General features: G+C 52.6%; 14 non-coding genes across 14 annotated transcripts; 9 read left to right on the forward strand and 5 right to left on the reverse strand.

The window, feature by feature from the left end:
* Window positions 1-338: 338 nt before the first annotated feature.
* On the forward strand, window positions 339-410 carry TRNAW-CCA (transfer RNA tryptophan (anticodon CCA)). The gene has a single exon. It is a non-coding gene; the product is annotated as a tRNA-Trp (tRNA).
* Window positions 411-481: 71 nt separating this feature from the next.
* On the reverse strand, window positions 482-552 carry TRNAG-GCC (transfer RNA glycine (anticodon GCC)). The gene has a single exon. It is a non-coding gene; the product is annotated as a tRNA-Gly (tRNA).
* A 2,173-nt stretch (window positions 553-2,725) lies between these two features.
* On the reverse strand, window positions 2,726-2,796 carry TRNAG-GCC (transfer RNA glycine (anticodon GCC)). Its single transcript has one exon. It is a non-coding gene; the product is annotated as a tRNA-Gly (tRNA).
* A 1,703-nt stretch (window positions 2,797-4,499) lies between these two features.
* TRNAN-GUU (transfer RNA asparagine (anticodon GUU)) lies at window positions 4,500-4,573 on the forward strand. Its single transcript has one exon. It is a non-coding gene; the product is annotated as a tRNA-Asn (tRNA).
* A 396-nt stretch (window positions 4,574-4,969) lies between these two features.
* On the reverse strand, window positions 4,970-5,040 carry TRNAG-GCC (transfer RNA glycine (anticodon GCC)). The gene has a single exon. It is a non-coding gene; the product is annotated as a tRNA-Gly (tRNA).
* Window positions 5,041-6,743: 1,703 nt separating this feature from the next.
* On the forward strand, window positions 6,744-6,817 carry TRNAN-GUU (transfer RNA asparagine (anticodon GUU)). Its single transcript has one exon. It is a non-coding gene; the product is annotated as a tRNA-Asn (tRNA).
* Window positions 6,818-7,070: 253 nt separating this feature from the next.
* On the forward strand, window positions 7,071-7,142 carry TRNAW-CCA (transfer RNA tryptophan (anticodon CCA)). The gene has a single exon. It is a non-coding gene; the product is annotated as a tRNA-Trp (tRNA).
* A 2,171-nt stretch (window positions 7,143-9,313) lies between these two features.
* On the forward strand, window positions 9,314-9,385 carry TRNAW-CCA (transfer RNA tryptophan (anticodon CCA)). The gene has a single exon. It is a non-coding gene; the product is annotated as a tRNA-Trp (tRNA).
* A 71-nt stretch (window positions 9,386-9,456) lies between these two features.
* On the reverse strand, window positions 9,457-9,527 carry TRNAG-GCC (transfer RNA glycine (anticodon GCC)). The gene has a single exon. It is a non-coding gene; the product is annotated as a tRNA-Gly (tRNA).
* Window positions 9,528-11,230: 1,703 nt separating this feature from the next.
* On the forward strand, window positions 11,231-11,304 carry TRNAN-GUU (transfer RNA asparagine (anticodon GUU)). Its single transcript has one exon. It is a non-coding gene; the product is annotated as a tRNA-Asn (tRNA).
* Window positions 11,305-11,557: 253 nt separating this feature from the next.
* On the forward strand, window positions 11,558-11,629 carry TRNAW-CCA (transfer RNA tryptophan (anticodon CCA)). The gene has a single exon. It is a non-coding gene; the product is annotated as a tRNA-Trp (tRNA).
* A 71-nt stretch (window positions 11,630-11,700) lies between these two features.
* Window positions 11,701-11,771, reverse strand: TRNAG-GCC (transfer RNA glycine (anticodon GCC)). The gene has a single exon. It is a non-coding gene; the product is annotated as a tRNA-Gly (tRNA).
* A 4,274-nt stretch (window positions 11,772-16,045) lies between these two features.
* On the forward strand, window positions 16,046-16,117 carry TRNAW-CCA (transfer RNA tryptophan (anticodon CCA)). Its single transcript has one exon. It is a non-coding gene; the product is annotated as a tRNA-Trp (tRNA).
* Window positions 16,118-17,961: 1,844 nt separating this feature from the next.
* TRNAN-GUU (transfer RNA asparagine (anticodon GUU)) lies at window positions 17,962-18,035 on the forward strand. The gene has a single exon. It is a non-coding gene; the product is annotated as a tRNA-Asn (tRNA).
* Window positions 18,036-18,381: the final 346 nt, after the last annotated feature.

Below are 18,381 nucleotides of genomic sequence, written 5' to 3' on the forward strand. Positions count from 1 at the left end.
TGCGGTGGTTGGTCTCTGTGGCGCAATCAGTTAGCGCGTTCGGCTGTTAACCGAAAGGTTGGTGGTTCAAGCCCACCCAGGGACGTATGCTTTTGCCTACATCAAGTCCTGAATTAAAACACAGCTGTCTGGCTTTGCTCTTAGAGCTCTCGCTTTGCCTGCGTGACATGCTCTATCTCAACATTTCTATCTTCTCTCATCTCTTCACCTCTAGTCATTTCCACCAATAGGACTGGAAACGGGCCACCAAGCCTTCTACTTTAACCACAGGCGTACTGAGGGCCAATAAAAGGCACAGAAGCATTTCTTGATCCGGGGCTGAGAACTGCATGCACAGGGACCTCGTGGCGCAACGGTAGCGCGTCTGACTCCAGATCAGAAGGTTGCGTGTTCAAATCACGTCGGGGTCACTCTTTGACATTTTTTTCCCCACCAAGTCTATATCTCCGACTTCTAAAGCAAAGCCAAAACAAGGGCGCTTTGCATTGGCCGGGAATCGAACCCGGGCCTCCCGCGTGGCAGGCGAGAATTCTACCACTGAACCACCAATGCTTCACTTACATAGGCTGAGCAGAGAGCCCTGCCGTAGACAGTAGTGATGAGGCCCATGCATTCGCATGGGACACCTATGAACAAAGTTTGCATGGCAAGCCTTGGACTGCCAAACGTTCACATGCTGATGGCAGGAATCAGATGCAGGAGACTGAAACTATGAATGTTTCTGCTTTTGCTAAGGACAGTGGTTTGGGGCCAGTGTTGTGCTTGACAGAGCACGACATCAGCCTGCTCTCTGGCTGCTCCCGGGAGAAGTGGCTGACAGAAAGCACCCTCCAGACCACCAGCAATCTTGTGTTTCACAACATGCCACTGTCACTGGACTTTCCTTCTGGGAAAGCCTAGTCACTGACCTGGCCAGATTCCCTGTCCTCCCCAAAATCCTGGGGAGAAACGGGCAGAGTTCTGCGCCCTGCGCCCTCTTTCGCGTCCCTAACGCGCTCCCAACGCGCCCTACAGCCCAGGTCGGGCACAGCCCTGGTCGGGCTCATACCACTGGGGCCTCTGCCGAGGAAGAGCCCCGGAAGCCTAGGGCCAGGCCTATTGCACAGGCATCTTAGACCAGGCCATTCCGGGATTGCTGTGTTTCACGTCCTGCCCTTCAACACTCCTCGGAGGGCTTTCCCTGAGAACCCTCATGTCTCTCCCCTCCCAGGAGGCTGTGGTTCTATGAAAAATAGGGGGTGCACCACGGGCCGTCCCCTTTCCTCTCTCTCGCCAATATCTTTCACCAAAGCTGAGCCCTGCAGGTAAATGTATCTATCTGGCTGAGGGGCCAGGGAGGGCCTTTGCCTGCAGTCTTACAAGCCAGAGTGCAGAGAAGGCAGCAGCTCTGGGACCGGGACTCTGCTCAAAGACATATCTAACATGCCACAGTGGAGCTGAGATGGGCGAGACACGTGTCTCACAGGCTGGCAGCACACCAAAACAGTGGCAGGAAACTATGCTAACAAGGAAAGAGAAAAGTCACATGTCTCATGGCCTTCCCACCATTAGACAGTAGTCTGCGCAAGAAAACATCCAACAGTGACAGGACAACCAAGCAAATGACAAACGCCGTGCTGAATAAAGTCATCTTACATGACATTTCGTACAAAGGCCCAGATCATGGGGATGATCGCGCAGAAGCAGCAAGTATCAGAGCCACCGAACCTGAGGTGAGTTACACGAGGAGAAAGGGCGACATGGGGACAGGGGCTAGGGGCTCAGGGAACAGCTACCACAATGCAACCTCGGGTGTGGGGATGCCACTCATTGCGGGTACTGCCCTGGGATTTCCTTTTAGAAAGAATCGCTGGTTAAAGTGTAGTGCACAAAAAACCCAACTCCTCGATTACACTATTAGATAACATCCTTTAACTGCCCCACCCACCCTGTGTGAGTCTCACCCACTTCCCGCCTGCTCCCTCTAGTCTGAGAGTTGTATCTCCACAAAAAACACACAGTGGGGCTCAATGAGCTGCTCATGTCTGACATGGACACCTAAGCAGTGCTGGATTCACAACCTGAAAGCCTGCAAAGGAAAGTGTGCCCGGCAGAAGATAAGCTGCCTGGCAACTCAGAACCTTCTTCTAAGAGAAGTAAGACATGTCACAATGGAGTCTAAGCCTACCTGTCTTATGCCAGGACCTTAGAGCTGCAGGCAGGAGCACAAAGGTAAAAACATATATTGAGTCCCAACACGCTCACTGCGGTGGTTGGTCTCTGTGGCGCAATCGGTTAGCGAGTTCAGCTGTTAACCAAAAGGTTGGTGGTTCAAGCCCACCCAGGGACGTATGCTTTTGCCTACATCAAGTCCTGAATTAAAACACAGCTGTCTGGCTTTGCTCTTAGAGCTCTCGCTTTGCCTGCTTGACATGCTCTATCTCAACATTTCTATCTTCTCTCATCTCTTCACCTCTAGTCATTTCCACCAATAGGACTGGAAACGGGACACCAAGCCTTCTACTTTAACCACAGGCGTACTGAGGGCCAATAAAAGGCACTGAAGCATTTCTTGATCCGGGGCTGAGAACTGCATGCACAGGGACCTCGTGGTGCAACTGTAGCGCGTCTGACTCCAGATCAGAAGGTTGCGTGTTCAAATCACGTCGGGGTCACTCTTTGACATTTTTTTCCCCACCAAGTCTATATCTCTGACTTCTAAAGCAAAGCCAAAAGAAGGGCGCTTTGCATTGGCCGGGAATCGAACCCGGGCCTCCCGCGTGGCAGGCGAGAATTCTACCACTGAACCACCAATGCTTCACTTACATAGGCTGAGCAGAGAGCCCTGCCGTAGACAGTAGTGATGAGGCCCATGCATTCGCATGGGACACCTATGAACAAAGTTTGCATGGCAAGCCTTGGACTGCCAAACGTTCACATGCTGATGGCAGGAATCAGATGCAGGAGACTGAAACTATGAATGTTTCTGCTTTTGCTAAGGACAGTGGTTTGGGGCCAGTGTTGTGCTTGACAGAGCACGACATCAGCCTGCTCTCTGGCTGCTCCCGGGAGAAGTGGCTGACAGAAAGCACCCTCCAGACCACCAGCAATCTTGTGTTTCACAACATGCCACTGTCACTGGACTTTCCTTCTGGGAAAGCCTAGTCACTGACCTGGCCAGATTCCCTGTCCTCCCCAAAATCCTGGGGAGAAACGGGCAGAGTTCTGCGCCCTGCGCCCTCTTTCGCGTCCCTAACGCGCTCCCAACGCGCCCTACAGCCCTGGTCGGGCACAGCCCTGGTCGGGCTCATACCACTGGGGCCTCTGCCGAGGAAGAGCCCCGGAAGCCTAGGGCCAGGCCTATTGCACAGGCATCTTAGACCAGGCCATTCCGGGATTGCTGTGTTTCACGTCCTGCCCTTCAACACTCCTGGGAGGGCTTTCCCTGAGAACCCTCATGTCTCTGCCCTCCCAGGAGGCTGTGGTTCTATGCAAAATAGGGGGTGCACCACGGGCCGTCCCCTTTCCTCTCTCTCGCCAATATCTTTCACCAAAGCTGAGCCCTGCAGGTAAATGTATCTATCTGGCTGAGGGGCCAGGGAGGGCCTTTGCCTGCAGTCTTACAAGCCAGAGTGCAGAGAAGGCAGCAGCTCTGGGACCGGGACTCTGCTCAAAGACATATCTAACATGCCACAGTGGAGCTGAGATGGGCAAGACACGTGTCTCACAGGCAGGCAGCACACCAAGACAGTGGCAGGAAACTATGCTAACAAGGAAAGAGAAAAGTCACGTGTCTCGTGGCCTTCCCACCATTAGACAGTAGTCTGCGCAAGAAAACATCCAACAGTGACAGGACAACCAAGCAAATGACAAACGCTGTGCTGAATAAAGTCATCTTACATGACATTTCGTACAAAGGCCCAGATCATGGGGATGATCGCGCAGAAGCAGCAAGTATCAGAGCCACCGAACCTGAGGTGAGTTACACGAGGAGAAAGGGCGACATGGGGACAGGGGCTAGGGGCTCAGGGAACAGCTACCACAATGCAACCTCGGGTGTGGGGATGCCACTCATTGCGGGTACTGCCCTGGGATTTCCTTTTAGAAAGAATCGCTGGTTAAAGTGTAGTGCACAAAAAACCCAACTCCTCGATTACACTATTAGATAACATCCTTTAACTGCCCCACCCACCCTGTGTGAGTCTCACCCACTTCCCGCCTGCTCCCTCTAGTCTGAGAGTTGTATCTCCACAAAAAACACACAGTGGGGCTCAATGAGCTGCTCATGTCTGACATGGACACCTAAGCAGTGCTGGATTCACAACCTGAAAGCCTGCAAAGGAAAGTGTGCCCGGCAGAAGATAAGCTGCCTGGCAACTCAGAACCTTCTTCTAAGAGAAGTAAGACATGTCACAATGGAGTCTAAGCCTACCTGTCTTATGCCAGGACCTTAGAGCTGCAGGCAGGAGCACAAAGGTAAAAACATATATTGAGTCCCAACACGCTCACTGCGGTGGTTGGTCTCTGTGGCGCAATCGGTTAGCGCGTTCGGCTGTTAACCGAAAGGTTGGTGGTTCAAGCCCACCCAGGGACGTATGCTTTTGCCTACATCAAGTCCTGAATTAAAACACAGCTGTCTGGCTTTGCTCTTAGAGCTCTCGCTTTGCCTGCGTGACATGCTCTATCTCAACATTTCTATCTTCTCTCATCTCTTCACCTCTAGTCATTTCCACCAATAGGACTGGAAACGGGCCACCAAGCCTTCTACTTTAACCACAGGCGTACTGAGGGCCAATAAAAGGCACAGAAGCATTTCTTGATCCGGGGCTGAGAACTGCATGCACAGGGACCTCGTGGCGCAACGGTAGTGCGTCTGACTCCAGATCAGAAGGTTGCGTGTTCAAATCACGTCGGGGTCACTCTTTGACATTTTTTTCCCCACCAAGTCTATATCTCTGACTTCTAAAGCAAAGCCAAAAGAAGGGCGCTTTGCATTGGCCGGGAATCGAACCCGGGCCTCCCGCGTGGCAGGCGAGAATTCTACCACTGAACCACCAATGCTTCACTTACATAGGCTGAGCAGAGAGCCCTGCCGTAGACAGTAGTGATGAGGCCCATGCATTCGCATGGGACACCTATGAACAAAGTTTGCATGGCAAGCCTTGGACTGCCAAACGTTCACATGCTGATGGCAGGAATCAGATGCAGGAGACTGAAACTATGAATGTTTCTGCTTTTGCTAAGGACAGTGGTTTGGGGCCAGTGTTGTGCTTGACAGAGCACGACATCAGCCTGCTCTCTGGCTGCTCCCGGGAGAAGTGGCTGACAGAAAGCACCCTCCAGACCACCAGCAATCTTGTGTTTCACAACATGCCACTGTCACTGGACTTTCCTTCTGGGAAAGCCTAGTCACTGACCTGGCCAGATTCCCTGTCCTCCCCAAAATCCTGGGGAGAAACGGGCAGAGTTCTGCGCCCTGCTCCCTCTTTCGCGTCCCTAACGCGCTCCCAACGCGCCCTACAGCCCTGGTCGGGCACAGCCCTGGTCGGGCTCATACCACTGGGGCCTCTGCCGAGGAAGAGCCCCGGAAGCCTAGGGCCAGGCCTATTGCACAGGCATCTTAGACCAGGCCATTCCGGGATTGCTGTGTTTCACGTCCTGCCCTTCAACACTCCTGGGAGGGCTTTCCCTGAGAACCCTCATGTCTCTGCCCTCCCAGGAGGCTGTGGTTCTATGCAAAATAGGGGGTGCACCACGGGCCGTCCCCTTTCCTCTCTCTCGCCAATATCTTTCACCAAAGCTGAGCCCTGCAGGTAAATGTATCTATCTGGCTGAGGGGCCAGGGAGGGCCTTTGCCTGCAGTCTTACAAGCCAGAGTGCAGAGAAGGCAGCAGCTCTGGGACCGGGACTCTGCTCAAAGACATATCTAACATGCCACAGTGGAGCTGAGATGGGCAAGACACGTGTCTCACAGGCAGGCAGCACAACAAGACAGTGGCAGGAAACTATGCTAACAAGGAAAGAGAAAAGTCACGTGTCTCGTGGCCTTCCCACCATTAGACAGTAGTCTGCGCAAGAAAACATCCAACAGTGACAGGACAACCAAGCAAATGACAAAAGCTGTGCTGAATAAAGTCATCTTACATGACATTTCGTACAAAGGCCCAGATCATGGGGATGATCGCGCAGAAGCAGCAAGTATCAGAGCCACCGAACCTGAGGTGAGTTACACGAGGAGAAAGGGCGACATGGGGACAGGGGCTAGGGGCTCAGGGAACAGCTACCACAATGCAACCTCGGGTGTGGGGATGCCACTCATTGCGGGTACTGCCCTGGGATTTCCTTTTAGAAAGAATCGCTGGTTAAAGTGTAGTGCACAAAAAACCCAACTCCTCGATTACACTATTAGATAACATCCTTTAACTGCCCCACCCACCCTGTGTGAGTCTCACCCACTTCCCGCCTGCTCCCTCTAGTCTGAGAGTTGTATCTCCACAAAAAACACACAGTGGGGCTCAATGAGCTGCTCATGTCTGACATGAACACCTAAGCAGTGCTGGATTCACAACCTGAAAGCCTGCAAAGGAAAGTGTGCCCGGCAGAAGATAAGCTGCCTGGCAACTCAGAACCTTCTTCTAAGAGAAGTAAGACATGTCACAATGGAGTCTAAGCCTACCTGTCTTATGCCAGGACCTTAGAGCTGCAGGCAGGAGCACAAAGGTAAAAACATATATTGAGTCCCAACACGCTCATTTCGGTGGTTGGTCTCTGTGGCGCAATCGGTTAGCGCGTTCGGCTGTTAACCGAAAGGTTGGTGGTTCAAGCCCACCCAGGGACGTATGCTTTTGCCTACACCAAGTCCTGAATTAAAACACAGCTGTCTGGCTTTGCTCTTAGAGCTCTCGCTTTGCCTGCGTGACATGCTCTATCTCAACATTTCTATCTTCTCTCATCTCTTCACCTCTAGTCATTTCCACCAATAGGACTGGAAACGGGACACCAAGCCTTCTACTTTAACCACAGGCGTACTGAGGGCCAATAAAAGGCACAGAAGCATTTCTTGATCCGGGGCTGAAAACTGCATGCACAGGGACCTCGTGGCGCAACGGTAGCGCGTCTGACTCCAGATCAGAAGGTTGCGTGTTCAAATCACGTCGGGGTCACTCTTTGACATTTTTTTCCCCACCAAGTCTATATCTCTGACTTCTAAAGCAAAGCCAAAAGAAGGGCGCTTTGCATTGGCCGGGAATCGAACCCGGGCCTCCCGCGTGGCAGGCGAGAATTCTACCACTGAACCACCAACGCTTCACTTACATAGGCTGAGCAGAGAGCCCTGCCGTAGACAGTAGTGATGAGGCCCATGCATTCGCATGGGACACCTATGAACAAAGTTTGCATGGCAAGCCTTGGACTGCCAAACGTTCACATGCTGATGGCAGGAATCAGATGCAGGAGACTGAAACTATGAATGTTTCTGCTTTTGCTAAGGACAGTGGTTTGGGGCCAGTGTTGTGCTTGACAGAGCACGACATCAGCCTGCTCTCTGGCTGCTCCCGGGAGAAGTGGCTGACAGAAAGCACCCTCCAGACCACCAGCAATCTTGTGTTTCACAACATGCCACTGTCACTGGACTTTCCTTCTGGGAAAGCCTAGTCACTGACCTGGCCAGATTCCCTGTCCTCCCCAAAATCCTGGGGAGAAACGGGCAGAGTTCTGCGCCCTGCGCCCTCTTTCGCGTCACTAATGCGCTCCCAACGCGCCCTACAGCCCTGGTCGGGCACAGCCCTGGTCGGGCTCATACCACTGGGGCCTCTGCCGAGGAAGAGCCCCGGAAGCCTAGGGCCAGGCCTATTGCACAGGCATCTTAGACCAGGCCATTCCGGGATTGCTGTGTTTCACGTCCTGCCCTTCAACACTCCTGGGAGGGCTTTCCCTGAGAACCCTCATGTCTCTCCCCTCCCAGGAGGCTGTGGTTCTATGCAAAATAGGGGGTGCACCACGGGCCGTCCCCTTTCCTCTCTCTCGCCAATATCTTTCACCAAAGCTGAGCCCTGCAGGTAAATGTATCTATCTGGCTGAGGGGCCAGGGAGGGCCTTTGCCTGCAGTCTTACAAGCCAGAGTGCAGAGAAGGCAGCAGCTCTGGGACCGGGACTCTGCTCAAAGACATATCTAACATGCCACAGTGGAGCTGAGATGGGCAAGACACGTGTCTCACAGGCTGGCAGCACACCAAAACAGTGGCAGGAAACTATGCTAACAAGGAAAGAGAAAAGTCACATGTCTCATGGCCTTCCCACCATTAGACAGTAGTCTGCGCAAGAAAACATCCAACAGTGACAGGACAACCAAGCAAATGACAAACGCCGTGCTGAATAAAGTCATCTTACATGACATTTCGTACAAAGGCCCAGATCATGGGGATGATCGCGCAGAAGCAGCAAGTATCAGAGCCACCGAACCTGAGGTGAGTTACACGAGGAGAAAGGGCGACATGGGGACAGGGGCTAGGGGCTCAGGGAACAGCTACCACAATGCAACCTCGGGTGTGGGGATGCCACTCATTGCGGGTACTGCCCTGGGATTTCCTTTTAGAAAGAATCGCTGGTTAAAGTGTAGTGCACAAAAAACCCAACTCCTCGATTACACTATTAGATAACATCCTTTAACTGCCCCACCCACCCTGTGTGAGTCTCACCCACTTCCCGCCTGCTCCCTCTAGTCTGAGAGTTGTATCTCCACAAAAAACACACAGTGGGGCTCAATGAGCTGCTCATGTCTGACATGGACACCTAAGCAGTGCTGGATTCACAACCTGAAAGCCTGCAAAGGAAAGTGTGCCCGGCAGAAGATAAGCTGCCTGGCAACTCAGAACCTTCTTCTAAGAGAAGTAAGACATGTCACAATGGAGTCTAAGCCTACCTGTCTTATGCCAGGACCTTAGAGCTGCAGGCAGGAGCACAAAGGTAAAAACATATATTGAGTCCCAACACGCTCACTGCGGTGGTTGGTCTCTGTGGCGCAGTCAGTTAGCGCGTTTGGCTGTTAACCGAAAGGTTGGTGGTTCAAGCCCACCCAGGGACGTATGCTTTGCCTACATCAAGTCCTGAATTAAAACACAGCTGTCTGGCTTTGCTCTTAGAGCTCTAGCTTTGCCTGCGTGACATGCTCTATCTCAACATTTCTATCTTCTCTCATCTCTTCACCTCTAGTCATTTCCACCAATAGGACTGGAAACGGGCCACCAAGCCTTCTACTTTAACCACAGGCGTACTGAGGGCCAATAAAAGGCACTGAAGCATTTCTTGATCCGGGGCTGAGAACTGCATGCACAGGGACCTCGTGGCGCAACGGTAGCGCGTCTGACTCCAGATCAGAAGGTTGCGTGTTCAAATCACGTCGGGGTCACTCTTTGACATTTTTTTCCCCACCAAGTCTATATCTCTGACTTCTAAAGCAAAGCCAAAAGAAGGGCGCTTTGCATTGGCCGGGAATCGAACCCGGGCCTCCCGCGTGGCAGGCGAGAATTCTACCACTGAACCACCAATGCTTCACTTACATAGGCTGAGCAGAGAGCCCTGCCGTAGACAGTAGTGATGAGGCCCATGCATTCGCATGGGACACCTATGAACAAAGTTTGCATGGCAAGCCTTGGACTGCCAAACGTTCACATGCTGATGGCAGGAATCAGATGCAGGAGACTGAAACTATGAATGTTTCTGCTTTTGCTAAGGACAGTGGTTTGGGGCCAGTGTTGTGCTTGACAGAGCACGACATCAGCCTGCTCTCTGGCTGCTCCCGGGAGAAGTGGCTGACAGAAAGCACCCCCCAGACCACCAGCAATCTTGTGTTTCACAACATGCCACTGTCACTGGACTTTCCTTCTGGGAAAGCCTAGTCACTGACCTGGCCAGATTCCCTGTCCTCCCCAAAATCCTGGGGAGAAACGGGCAGAGTTCTGCGCCCTGCGCCCTCTTTCGCGTCCCTAACGCGCTCCCAACGCGCCCTACAGCCCTGGTCGGGCACAGCCCTGGTCGGGCTCATACCACTGGGGCCTCTGCCGAGGAAGAGCCCCGGAAGCCTAGGGCCAGGCCTATTGCACAGGCATCTTAGACCAGGCCATTCCGGGATTGCTGTGTTTCACGTCCTGCCCTTCAACACTCCTGGGAGGGCTTTCCCTGAGAACCCTCATGTCTCTGCCCTCCCAGGAGGCTGTGGTTCTATGCAAAATAGGGGGTGCACCACGGGCCGTCCCCTTTCCTCTCTCTCGCCAATATCTTTCACCAAAGCTGAGCCCTGCAGGCAAATGTATCTATCTGGCTGAGGGGCCAGGGAGGGCCTTTGCCTGCAGTCTTACAAGCCAGAGTGCAGAGAAGGCAGCAGCTCTGGGACCGGGACTCTGCTCAAAGACATATCTAACATGCCACAGTGGAGCTGAGATGGGCAAGACACGTGTCTCACAGGCAGGCAGCACAACAAGACAGTGGCAGGAAACTATGCTAACAAGGAAAGAGAAAAGTCACGTGTCTCGTGGCCTTCCCACCATTAGACAGTAGTCTGCGCAAGAAAACATCCAACAGTGACAGGACAACCAAGCAAATGACAAACGCTGTGCTGAATAAAGTCATCTTACATGACATTTCGTACAAAGGCCCAGATCATGGGGATGATCGCGCAGAAGCAGCAAGTATCAGAGCCACCGAACCTGAGGTGAGTTACACGAGGAGAAAGGGCGACATGGGGACAGGGGCTAGGGGCTCAGGGAACAGCTACCACAATGCAACCTCGGGTGTGGGGATGCCACTCATTGTGGGTACTGCCCTGGGATTTCCTTTTAGAAAGAATCGCTGGTTAAAGTGTAGTGCACAAAAAACCCAACTCCTCGATTACACTATTAGATAACATCCTTTAACTGCCCCACCCACCCTGTGTGAGTCTCACCCACTTCCCGCCTGCTCCCTCTAGTCTGAGAGTTGTATCTCCACAAAAAACACACAGTGGGGCTCAATGAGCTGCTCATGTCTGACATGGACACCTAAGCAGTGCTGGATTCACAACCTGAAAGCCTGCAAAGGAAAGTGTGCCCGGCAGAAGATAAGCTGCCTGGCAACTCAGAACCTTCTTCTAAGAGAAGTAAGACATGTCACAATGGAGTCTAAGCCTACCTGTCTTATGCCAGGACCTTAGAGCTGCAGGCAGGAGCACAAAGGTAAAAACATATATTGAGTCCCAACACGCTCACTGTGGTGGTTGGTCTCTGTGGCGCAATCGGTTAGCGCGTTCGGCTGTTAACCGAAAGGTTGGTGGTTCAAGCCCACCCAGGGACGTATGCTTTTGCCTACATCAAGTCCTGAATTAAAACACAGCTGTCTGGCTTTGCTCTTAGAGCTCTCGCTTTGCCTGCGTGACATGCTCTATCTCAACATTTCTATCTTCTCTCATCTCTTCACCTCTAGTCATTTCCACCAATAGGACTGGAAACGGGCCACCAAGCCTTCTACTTTAACCACAGGCGTACTGAGGGCCAATAAAAGGCACAGAAGCATTTCTTGATCCGGGGCTGAGAACTGCATGCACAGGGACCTCGTGGCGCAACGGTAGCGCGTCTGACTCCAGATCAGAAGGTTGCGTGTTCAAATCACGTCGGGGTCACTCTTTGACATTTTTTTCCCCACCAAGTCTATATCTCTGACTTCTAAAGCAAAGCCAAAAGAAGGGCGCTTTGCATTGGCCGGGAATCGAACCCGGGCCTCCCGCGTGGCAGGCGAGAATTCTACCACTGAACCACCAATGCTTCACTTACATAGGCTGAGCAGAGAGCCCTGCCGTAGACAGTAGTGATGAGGCCCATGCATTCGCATGGGACACCTATGAACAAAGTTTGCATGGCAAGCCTTGGACTGCCAAACGTTCACATGCTGATGGCAGGAATCAGATGCAGGAGACTGAAACTATGAATGTTTCTGCTTTTGCTAAGGACAGTGGTTTGGGGCCAGTGTTGTGCTTGACAGAGCACGACATCAGCCTGCTCTCTGGCTGCTCCCGGGAGAAGTGGCTGACAGAAAGCACCCTCCAGACCACCAGCAATCTTGTGTTTCACAACATGCCACTGTCACTGGACTTTCCTTCTGGGAAAGCCTAGTCACTGACCTGGCCAGATTCCCTGTCCTCCCCAAAATCCTGGGGAGAAACGGGCAGAGTTCTGCGCCCTGCTCCCTCTTTCGCGTCCCTAACGCGCTCCCAACGCGCCCTACAGCCCTGGTCTGGCACAGCCCTGGTCGGGCTCATACCACTGGGGCCTCTGCCGAGGAAGAGCCCCGGAAGCCTAGGGCCAGGCCTATTGCACAGGCATCTTAGACCAGGCCATTCCGGGATTGCTGTGTTTCACGTCCTGCACTTCAACACTCCTGGGAGGGCTTTCCCTGAGAACCCTCATGTCTCTGCCCTCCCAGGAGGCTGTGGTTCTATGCAAAATAGGGGGTGCACCACGGGCCGTCCCCTTTCCTCTCTCTCGCCAATATCTTTCACCAAAGCTGAGCCCTGCAGGTAAATGTATCTATCTGGCTGAGGGGCCAGGGAGGGCCTTTGCCTGCAGTCTTACAAGCCAGAGTGCAGAGAAGGCAGCAGCTCTGGGACCGGGACTCTGCTCAAAGACATATCTAACATGCCACAGTGGAGCTGAGATGGGCAAGACACATGTCTCACAGGCAGGCAGCACAACAAGACAGTGGCAGGAAACTATGCTAACAAGGAAAGAGAAAAGTCACGTGTCTCGTGGCCTTCCCACCATTAGACAGTAGTCTGCGCAAGAAAACATCCAACAGTGACAGGACAACCAAGCAAATGACAAACGCTGTGCTGAATAAAGTCATCTTACATGACATTTCGTACAAAGGCCCAGATCATGGGGATGATCGCGCAGAAGCAGCAAGTATCAGAGCCACCGAACCTGAGGTGAGTTACACGAGGAGAAAGGGCGACATGGGGACAGGGGCTAGGGGCTCAGGGAACAGCTACCACAATGCAACCTCGGGTGTGGGGATGCCACTCATTGCGGGTACTGCCCTGGGATTTCCTTTTAGAAAGAATCGCTGGTTAAAGTGTAGTGCACAAAAAACCCAACTCCTCGATTACACTATTAGATAACATCCTTTAACTGCCCCACCCACCCTGTGTGAGTCTCACCCACTTCCCGCCTGCTCCCTCTAGTCTGAGAGTTGTATCTCCACAAAAAACACACAGTGGGGCTCAATGAGCTGCTCATGTCTGACATGGACACCTAAGCAGTGCTGGATTCACAACCAGAAAGCCTGCAAAGGAAAGTGTGCCCGGCAGAAGATAAGCTGCCTGGCAACTCAGAACCTTCTTCTAAGAGAAGTAAGACATGTCACAATGGAGTCTAAGCCTACCTGTCTTATGCCAGGACCTTAGAGCTGCAGGCAGGAGCACAAAGGTAAAAACATATATTGAGTCCCAACACGCTCACTGCAGTGGTTGGTCTCTGTGGCGCAATCGGTTAGCGCGTTTGGCTGTTAACCGAAAGGTTGGTGGTTCAAGCCCACCCAGGGACGTATGCTTTTGCCTACATCAAGTCCTGAATTAAAACACAGCTGTCTGGCTTTGCTCTTAGAGCTCTCGCTTTGCCTGCGTGACATGCTCTATCTCAACATTTCTATCTTCTCTCATCTCTTCACCTCTAGTCATTTCCACCAATAGGACTGGAAACGGGCCACCAAGCCTTCTACTTTAACCACAGGCGTACTGAGGGCCAATAAAAGGCACAGAAGCATTTCTTGATCCGGGGCTGAGAACTGCATGCACAGGGACCTCGTGGCGCAACGGTAGCGCGTCTGACTCCAGATCACAAGGTTGCGTGTTCAAATCACGTCGGGGTCACTCTTTGACATTTTTTTGCCCACCAAGTCTATATCTCTGACTTCTAAAGCAAAGCCAAAAGAAGGGCGCTTTGCATTGGCCGGGAATCGAACCCGGGCCTCCCGCGTGGCAGGTGAGAATTCTACCACTGAACCACCAATGCTTCACTTACATAGGGTAAGCAGAGAGCCCTGCCGTAGACAGTAGTGATGAGGCCCATGCATTCGCATGGGACACCTATGAACAAAGTTTGCATGGCAAGCCTTGGACTGCCAAACGTTCACATTCTGATGGCAGGAATCAGATGCAGGAGACTGAAACTATGAATGTTTCTGCTTTTGCTAAGGACAGTGGTTTGGGGCCAGTGTTGTGCTTGACAGAGCACGACATCAGCCTGCTCTCTGGCTGCTCCCGGGAGAAGTGGCTGACAGAAAGCACCCTCCAGACCACCAGCAATCTTGTGTTTCACAACATGCCACTGTCACTGGACTTTCCTTCTGGGAAAGCCTAGTCACTGACCTGGCCAGATTCCCTGTCCTCCCCAAAATCCTGGGGAGAAACGGGCAGAGTTCTGCGCCCTGCCCCCTCTTTCGCGTCCCTAACGCGCTCCCAACGCGCCCTACAGCCCTGGTCGGGCACAGCCCTGGTCGGGCTCATACCACTGGGGCCTCTGCCGAGGAAGAGCCCCGGAAGCCTAGGGCCAGGCCTATTGCACAGGCATCTTAGACCAGGCCATTCCGGGATTGCTGTGTTTCACGTCCTGCCCTTCAACACTCCTGGGAGGGCTTTCCCTGAGAACCCTCATGTCTCTGCCCTCCCAGGAGGCTGTGGTTCTATGCAAAATAGGGGGTGCACCACAGGCCGTCCCCTTTCCTCTCTCTCGCCAATATCTTTCACCAAAGCTGAGCCCTGCAGGTAAATGTATCTATCTGGCTGAGGGGCCAGGGAGGGCCTTTGCCTGCAGTCTTACAAGCCAGAGTGCAGAGAAGGCAGCAGCTCTGGGACCGGGACTCTGCTCAAAGACATATCTAACATGCCACAGTGGAGCTGAGATGGGCAAGACACGTGTCTCACAGGCAGGCAGCACAACAAGACAGTGGCAGGAAACTATGCCAACAAGGAAAGAGAAAAGTCACGTGTCTCGTGGCCTTCCCACCATTAGACAGTAGTCTGCGCAAGAAAACATCCAACAGTGACAGGACAACCAAGCAAATGACAAACGCTGTGCTGAATAAAGTCATCTTACATGACATTTCGTACAAAGGCCCAGATCATGGGGATGATCGCGCAGAAGCAGCAAGTATCAGAGCCACCGAACCTGAGGTGAGTTACACGAGGAGAAAGGGCGACATGGGGACAGGGGCTAGGGGCTCAGGGAACAGCTACCACAATGCAACCTCGGGTGTGGGGATGCCACTCATTGCGGGTACTGCCCTGGGATTTCCTTTTAGAAAGAATCGCTGGTTAAAGTGTAGTGCACAAAAAACCCAACTCCTCGATTACACTATTAGATAACATCCTTTAACTGCCCCACCCACCCTGTGTGAGTCTCACCCACTTCCCGCCTGCTCCCTCTAGTCTGAGAGTTGTATCTCCACAAAAAACACACAGTGGGGCTCAATGAGCTGCTCATGTCTGACATGGACACCTAAGCAGTGCTGGATTCACAACCTGAAAGCCTGCAAAGGAAAGTGTGCCCGGCAGAAGATAAGCTGCCTGGCAACTCAGAACCTTCTTCTAAGAGAAGTAAGACATGTCACAATGGAGTCTAAGCCTACCTGTCTTATGCCAGGACCTTAGAGCTGCAGGCAGGAGCACAAAGGTAAAAACATATATTGAGTCCCAACACGCTCACTGCAGTGGTTGGTCTCGGTGGCGCAATCGGTTAGCGCGTTCGGCTGTTAACCGAAAGGTTGGTGGTTCAAGCCCACCCAGGGACGTATGCTTTTGCCTACATCAAGTCCTGAATTAAAACACAGCTGTCTGGCTTTGCTCTTAGAGCTCTCGCTTTGCCTGCGTGCCATGCTCTATCTCAACATTTCTATCTTCTCTCATCTCTTCACCTCTAGTCATTTCCACCAATAGGACTGGAAACGGGACACCAAGTCTTCTACTTTAACCACAGGCGTACTGAGGGCCAATAAAAGGCACAGAAGCATTTCTTGATCCGGGGCTGAGAACTGCATGCACAGGGACCTCGTGGCGCAACGGTAGCGCGTCTGACTCCAGATCAGAAGGTTGCGTGTTCAAATCACGTCGGGGTCACTCTTTGACATTTTTTTCCCCACCAAGTCTATATCTCTGACTTCTAAAGCAAAGCCAAAAGAAGGGCGCTTTGCATTGGCCGGGAATCGAACCCGGGCCTCCGCGTGGCAGGCGAGAATTCTACCACTGAACCACCAATGCTTCACTTACATAGGCTGAGCAGAGAGCCCTGCCGTAGACAGTAGTGATGAGGCCCATGCATTCGCATGGGACACTTATGAACAAAGTTTGCATGGCAAGCCTTGGACTGCCAAACGTTCACATGCTGATGGCAGGAATCAGATGCAGGAGACTGAAACTATTAATGTTTCTGCTTTTGCTAAGGACAGTGGTTTGGGGCCAGTGTTGTGCTTGACAGAGCACGACATCAGCCTGCTCTCTGGCTGCTCCCGGGAGAAGTGGCTGACAGAAAGCACCCTCCAGACCACCAGCAATCTTGTGTTTCACAACATGCCACTGTCACTGGACTTTCCTTCTGGGAAAGCCTAGTCACTGACCTGGCCAGATTCCCTGTCCTCCCCAAAATCCTGGGGAGAAACGGGCAGAGTTCTGCGCCCTGCTCCCTCTTTCGCGTCCCTAACGCGCTCCCAACGCGCCCTACAGCCCTGGTCGGGCACAGCCCTGGTAGGGCTCATACCACTGGGGCCTCTGCCGAGGAAGAGCCCCGGAAGCCTAGGGCCAGGCCTATTGCACAGGCATCTTAGACCAGGCCATTCCGGGATTGCTGTGTTTCACGTCCTGCCCTTCAGCACTCCTGGGAGGGCTTTCCCTGAGAACCCTCATGTCTCTGCCCTCCCAGGAGGCTGTGGTTCTATGCAAAATAGGGGGTGCACCACGGGCCGTCCCCTTTCCTCTCTCTCGCCAATATCTTTCACCAAAGCTGAGCCCTGCAGGTAAATGTATCTATCTGGCTGAGGGGCCAGGGAGGGCCTTTGCCTGCAGTCTTACAAGCCAGAGTGCAGAGAAGGCAGCAGCTCTGGGACCGGGACTCTGCTCAAAGACATATCTAACATGCCACAGTGGAGCTGAGATGGGCAAGACACGTGTCTCACAGGCAGGCAGCACAACAAGACAGTGGCAGGAAACTATGCTAACAAGGAAAGAGAAAAGTCACGTGTCTCGTGGCCTTCCCACCATTAGACAGTAGTCTGCGCAAGAAAACATCCAACAGTGACAGGACAACCAAGCAAATGACAAACGCTGTGCTGAATAAAGTCATCTTACATGACATTTCGTAGAAAGGCCCAGATCATGGGGATGATCGCGCAGAAGCAGCAAGTATCAGAGCCACCGAACCTGAGGTGAGTTACACGAGGAGAAAGGGCGACATGGGGACAGGGGCTAGGGGCTCAGGGAACAGCTACCACAATGCAACCTCGGGTGTGGGGATGCCACTCATTTCGGGTACTGCCCTGGGATTTCCTTTTAGAAAGAATCGCTGGTTAAAGTGTAGTGCACAAAAAACCCAACTCCTCGATTACACTATTAGATAACATCCTTTAACTGCCCCACCCACCCTGTGTGAGTCTCACCCACTTCCCGCCTGCTCCCTCTAGTCTGAGAGTTGTATCTCCACAAAAAACACACAGTGGGGCTCAATGAGCTGCTCATGTCTGACATGGACACCTAAGCAGTGCTGGATTCACAACCTGAAAGCCTGCAAAGGAAAGTGTGCCCGGCAGAAGATAAGCTGCCTGGCAACTCAGAACCTTCTTCTAAGAGAAGTAAGACATGTCACAATGGAGTCTAAGCCTACCTGTCTTATGCCAGGACCTTAGAGCTGCAGGCAGGAGCACAAAGGTAAAAACATATATTGAGTCCCAACACGCTCACTGCGGTGGTTGGTCTCTGTGGCGCAATCGGTTAGCGCGTTCGGCTGTTAACCGAAAGGTTGGTGGTTCAAGCCCACCCAGGGACGTATCCTTTTGCCTACATCAAGTCCTGAATTAAAACACAGCTGTCTGGCTTTGCTCTTAGAGCTCTCGCTTTGCCTGCGTGACATGCTCTATCTCAACATTTCTATCTTCTCTCATCTCTTCACCTCTAGTCATTTCCACCAATAGGACTGGAAACGGGCCACCAAGCCTTCTACTTTAACCACAGGCGTACTGAGGGCCAATAAAAGGCACAGAAGCATTTCTTGATCCGGGGCTGAGAACTGCATGCACAGGGACCTCGTGGCGCAACGGTAGCGCGTCTGACTCCAGATCAGAAGGTTGCGTGTTCAAATCACGTCGGGTCACTCTTTGACATTTTTTTCCCCA

Source organism: Pleurodeles waltl, chromosome 4_1, assembly GCF_031143425.1.
Source record: "Pleurodeles waltl isolate 20211129_DDA chromosome 4_1, aPleWal1.hap1.20221129, whole genome shotgun sequence".
NCBI classification, from domain to species: domain Eukaryota; kingdom Metazoa; phylum Chordata; class Amphibia; order Caudata; family Salamandridae; genus Pleurodeles; species Pleurodeles waltl.